General features: G+C 37.5%; 1 protein-coding gene across 2 annotated transcripts in view; it reads left to right on the forward strand.

Annotated features, from left to right (window-relative positions):
* rgs8 (regulator of G protein signaling 8) overlaps positions 1-6050 on the forward strand; it is a gene marked incomplete in the record, with an annotated part of 31026 nt that overhangs the window by 3872 nt on the left and 21104 nt on the right.

Raw genomic sequence — 6050 nt, forward strand, 5'->3', positions numbered from 1 at the left:
GAATACGGACAACCAGTCTAAAACCAATGTTCTCAAATAAAGATGTAAGTTCTCAGGAGGTTACATTCACAAATATTATAAAATAATTGAAATAATATAATAAATATAAAATTAGGCTGCACAGTTGGTAGAGCAACATATTGGAAGAAGATTGCTAGAAAAATTTTCTGGGTTGTGTTTACATGTTCTCCCTGTACAGGAGTGGGTTTTCTCCAGGTACGSAGGTACACAGCCGACGGTATCCCAGAATTCATTATGCCATCAAATTGAACAGAAAAACAACGGCTGATTTTTTATTTTWTTTTTTTACGGCAGAGTTCAAAAATTTATCACAGACAGAAGAATGAAAGTTTAGCAACTTAGCTGTAGAAAGTTTTGTTGCAATGAGATGCTAAATAAAATGTAGTTAGAAGTCCTTATACTGGAGCTAAACCCAAACTATTAATGCTTTGTTTATTTATTTGTAATGTRTTTCTATCAACACTGAATTTTGTTCAGGTATAACTTAAAAAAAAACAACCGAAGTGATATAAAATGTATCACCATGGTAATGAAGCATACATTTTCTGTAGACTAGACCGTCTCATTTCACAGCCGACACAAGTGGCCTACGACCCACGTAGACRGTGGCCAACGTCAACCACGGTCTACATCAGTTGCAACCTATGAGTWGAGACACAGCCTGTATGTCACCTTCACATAGAGTCAGGATTACTTCCTGTTAGCCAAATGCTCCCTGACAGTGTTTGCTATGTTCAGTGTGGATATTCTAATATGCATTATCTGGTTATTTTGGTCCAACATAATCCCAGAATGCACCGGTGGTCTGAGGTCAATGTTTTTAAAGGACTTTTGTTGCGTGCCAGTTTTTTTCTGATGTCTCAGACAACCATTAACACAAAAAAGGGAAGATGATTCATAATCCAGACGGTATTAAAATTGCCGCTAAATTAAATGCGCTGTAGTTGTGTAATCATCCAAATCCTCTTGTTGTACTAAAACAGTGCATTACAATTAAGTGATACAATTTTTTAATATCTGCACAAATCACCTGGTTTTGTAAAGATATAAAGCTTGAAATATTTTCCTCAGTTCTAAAGATTACGTAGAATAATCAAAGAAAATTCTCGAAACAGATGTAAAAATAAAACAGTCACTATATTTGCAGTCAAATGCCAGTAGAGTCAAATAAAAACCATTGGATACATTTGACAGAAAAGTGTCCAAATGACTTTCATGTTAAAACATGTTGTGAATATTTTTGGCCTGTTCCCATCATYCGCACCACACGCAACCGTTTCTGTACAAAGAGCTCAGCAGCATGTTAGAGGAACTGCTTATATTTATGTGACAACATGGTAAATSTGACTGAAGTTAAATGCTTTTAGGAAGACAGCCCTCAGAGTCAAGCCGCTTTCTGCAATTTAAAATAAATCTCTGGAACAAACTGATTACATAAATGGCTAAAAGAGGGATGGGGCCTGGGGGGGATGTATGGTCGGATTGTAACAAATAACAATTAAAACAAAAACATTAATAATTAATAAATAAACAAACAGCATATTTGGCAAACAGCTCATCTTATTTGGGAAAAGTACCAACTATAGACAAATATTCATAATCTMATCCCACAGAAGAAGCAAAAATAGTTTCAGGATTTCACACCTCTAATGTTAATAAAATCTTTATTTTAAAACAGTAAAATAATTTACTTCAAATTAAACAGTTCCTTTATTTAAACAAACACGTTTCCTGACAGAAAAACACAGTTTAAACTGAACGTGGTGCTAATAATCTCCTCCTGCTACCTTTATTGCAAATTTACCTCTGAGGACAAATTTAGACGAGCKGCATAAAAGCCCATTCTGTCCCGTTGAATCACATCACGTCCACATTTAGCCTTCAGTAAATGACAAGCTCTAATTTTATCGCAGAGCAAAAATATTATCCAGCAGCTAAAGCAGGACAATTCTTCGTCCTTATCATCCTCAGCTTTTAATAGTCCCGTCCAGTTGGTGACAGGCATATTTATTTGAGCCTAATCTGACTTTTCTGAGCTTCGATTACTTCTTCAAAGACAGGGGAGTTGTGTTTGTCCTCTTTTATTTTACACTCACTGCATGAAAACTGGGATTTTCGGCAGTTATTGGCATGGAAAATTGCAGTGAAACTTGAGATTTAGGGCTGTTAGCAGGAATTTGTTGTCAGAACGGGAAACTGTCGAAAACTGCCGGGAATTGACGTGGACTTTGCCCRCCTCTCCTCAGGTCTAGGTGAGGCTTTCACATGTAAAGACAGTTACAATGCTGATASTGATGACTGGAGTTAAATATTTTATAAGCAAATTATACTGAGGAGAAGATGTGTAGTTAAACATAGACACTAATTAAAGCTTTTAAAGATCTTAACATTGTAACTTTAACTAAATAATGTTACTCTCTTTACTCAGTATACCTGGTAAATGTGTGTTCACATGATTAATTGTCATGTGAACAGGGGGAATTTGAAGAAATTCATGTTAGATACTGAATTTAAAAGCACAACATTTCCATAGTTTTCCTTTTTTTACTATTGACTTTTATAATCCATTGTTTGACAGTTGTTATGTCTTTGTAAGAAATTGCGCATTCAAAGACTGAAGTCAATACGAAAACCACCACTGTTAAATAAAATGATTTGTAGAAGGAATAAAACCACACAACACCAGAATTCTGGAGCCAAGTGAGGMTTTATTGTCACCGGAGCTGACAGGAAACCAACACTCCTGACAAACCAGGAAGTTGATCCGTTTATACAAGGTCTTCAATGCGTTCGCCCCCTGCTGACCTACGGCTGAATCACAGGCATTCAGACAAAATTCTCACCTACTGTTATTATAACGGTTGATTATGTGTTGTTATATTCTTCGGACATGTAACTAATATATCAATCATAACATAATAGATTAAACATTGTAAACATTATAAACAGGAAAACCTAAAAAAATATAGTGTTGTGTTTTTAACATCAGTACTAACCTGTAATAACTATAAATTTCTTCATCTTGATTAAAAAAGTTTCGATACATGCCCGAAACACCATCACAACACACGGTAAACCATTAATAAAAACATTAGGAGAGCATTGCTGTTCAGAGTGTCTGTGATGCTGCCGTAGGCCTGTAGGGGGCGTACCAGGCACTGAAGAGACGTGTATTTATTGACCGGGACTTCCGGTTTTCATTCAGCGTGGGCTACATGACTGAACGAACAGTGTTAAACCTCCGCTCACTCCGGTCTCTGGTGTTGTGTGGTTCCATTCCCTTCACATTTTAATCTATTCAATATTTATGTGGTTTTGTCTCGATTTCAGTTAACGAACACTAAATTTTCTTACATGTGTGTCAATGAAAAGAAGAAATTCAACAAAACAAATCCAAATCTCATAAAAGCAGAACATTAACGTTAACTTAGACTAACATGATTTTGTTTCAGACACAATAAATTATTCACATGTTTAGATGTGAAATGGTTTTCAAGTTGATGAACGAGTTCCGTTGTTGTTAGAAAGTCTTCTCGGTGCATTTCTATTAAAATCTAAATGACACGAGCTGATGAACTGCAGGGAGAATTAGTTGCTGTATAAAACGATGATGTAGTGCCTGCACTTCTGAAACGTTCACTAATGTGCCTTTCTGAGCAGAAATGTGATTAAAACATTTCTGAGCTGTTGCAAACAGAAAAGCCCCAGGGCCTCCGCATCCCAAACCCAGCAGTGAGCTCAGGTGTTCTGGTAGAAGGTCCCAGAGGACTGAGAGCTGTTTCTGAAGAGGATTCATTATGATGCAACTTTTAAATCTGGCTTTATTTTATTGAATAATCTGAGCCTGTTCATTTATTTTTAGCTCTAGCTCTTAGATTTAAAGTGTTCCTCATATTGCATAATGAGCCTGTGAGAAATAAACACTGGATAGGATTTTATTAACCCTTATAGTTATATAATATAGCATACGTAAACGTGTATGTACATGTATAAATGTTAGGGTTGGGCAAAATTAGCAAAAAAAAAAAATCCTGATGCATCTCAGTAATCCAGGTAAAAAAACAAAAAGTAAAAAATTGTATAGGTCCTCTGGACGGGTTCTTCTRTYATGAAASGTTTCYTCTCTRCTCCAAGAGACTTCTTCAGTCTGAGAGTTTCAGGCAAAATTCAGGCTTTTAAGCARTGCCTCCATGTGACTGATACATCACATGGTTATCGTTGACACCTAATTAACACTTATTGTTAACAGGGGGTGGAGTGATACTGGCAATAGCAGCACTGTAGGAGGGGGACAACTGAAAACGGAGGCCTCCACCTCTGTTTAATGATGGACGGTCTTTCTTCACAAAAATGGCTTCTTTACTCCTCTCTCAAACCAACGTTCCTCTCTATCAAGAATGAGAACATCCTCATCCGGCACAAACAGAGCAATGTTGTATATGCTGTTAAGTGCCAGGAGGACTGCGACCAGTTATACATCGGGGAAACAAAGCAGCCACTGTTCAAAAGAATGTCCCAACACAGACGAGCTACATCTAATGGCCAGAWCTCTGCAGTTTTCACTCATCTACAGGCCAGCGGTCACTCTTTCAGAGATGAGGATGTTCTCATTCTTGATAGAGAGGAACGTTGGTTTGAGAGAGGAGTAAAAGAAGCCATTTTTGTAAAGAAAGACCATCCATCATTAAACAGAGGTGGAGGCCTCCGTTTTCAGTTGTCCCCCTCCTACAGCGCGGCTATTGCCAGTATCACTCCACCCCCTGTTAACAATAGGTGTTAATTAGGTGTCAACGATAGCCATGTTATGTGAGTATCAGTAACATGGAGGCAGGACTTAAAAGCCAGAATTTTGTCTGAAACTCTCAGACTGAAGAAGTTTCTTGGAGGAGAGACGAAACGTTTCATTAGAGAAGAACCCGTCCAGAAAACCTAAACAATTTTTTTCTTTTTGAGCAAAAAAATAAATATTAATCACTATTAAATGGGGTATTTGACAATTAATCCCACTCTTGTGTCCTGGTCACATGACCAGTTTAGTGGGAAAGATTTGCTCTTCATAAAAATCGGTTCCAAATTGTGTCAAAATTACAGACTTCAGGCTGCACATCAAATGTTCACGTTGTGTTGATAGATAAATAAATCACATAACTTTTTTCTAGTGTTCAATCATATTTGAAGTGGAGAGGAGCAGCGGACTCTGCCTGCTGGCGTTAATCGTATTAATCGTCAAGTGCCAAAAAAAAGTCAATTAATGTTTCTCTGATGATTAATTAAACACAAAACGATTATCCCCAACCATAACCCTGGATTTGTACTGCATGCGTCTCCACTGCGCTGCGCTGCGCAGGTTGCAGCTGTTCGTTTGTGTCTCAATTTATACAGCGTCTGCTCCACTCCGCTCCGATCCGACAGTGTGTGGAGGAAGGAGCTTGCGTGATAAATTCAGTGATAAATGTAGAAGTCAGAGCAAAAAATAATTAATTCTGTGAAAGACGAACTRCAAACACAGCTGAAAACATTGATATGGTTGAAACTCTCGTTGTCGTCTTTCTGAAACTTCTGATTTCAAAATAAAATCCACGTGTGTCGTGTGTGTACACATATGCTTCATGCTACATTTCCATCTGCTTCCCAAACAGAACGATARATTCTGACAGCATTTGTGTAGAAATATGTCAGTATATTTATTAATATAGCTGCAATTTCGACATTATTCCGACAAATTATCCAGCCTAAAAGTGGCTTATTTTGAAAATACGGATGTTGTGCTCGTTTCTTTTCCTGTTGGTGAATCTTTAAAAATTGACTCTGGCGCAGCTCCGGCGTCCGGCAAAAATAGGATCTGTTCTAATTTTGCAAGATCGCCGCCGTACGCAGCCAGTGTAAACACTCATATTGATTATAATGGGTGCGTATTTGCTGCGGAGGTCGGACCGGAGCAGGAACGCATGTAGTGTAAATTAGGGGTAATATATGTATATATACATGTATATGTACTGTAAAGGTGTATTTAGATGTATATGTACTGT

This window comes from Austrofundulus limnaeus, unplaced genomic scaffold, assembly GCF_001266775.1.
Source record: "Austrofundulus limnaeus strain Quisiro unplaced genomic scaffold, Austrofundulus_limnaeus-1.0 Scaffold252, whole genome shotgun sequence".
NCBI lineage: Eukaryota > Metazoa > Chordata > Actinopteri > Cyprinodontiformes > Rivulidae > Austrofundulus > Austrofundulus limnaeus.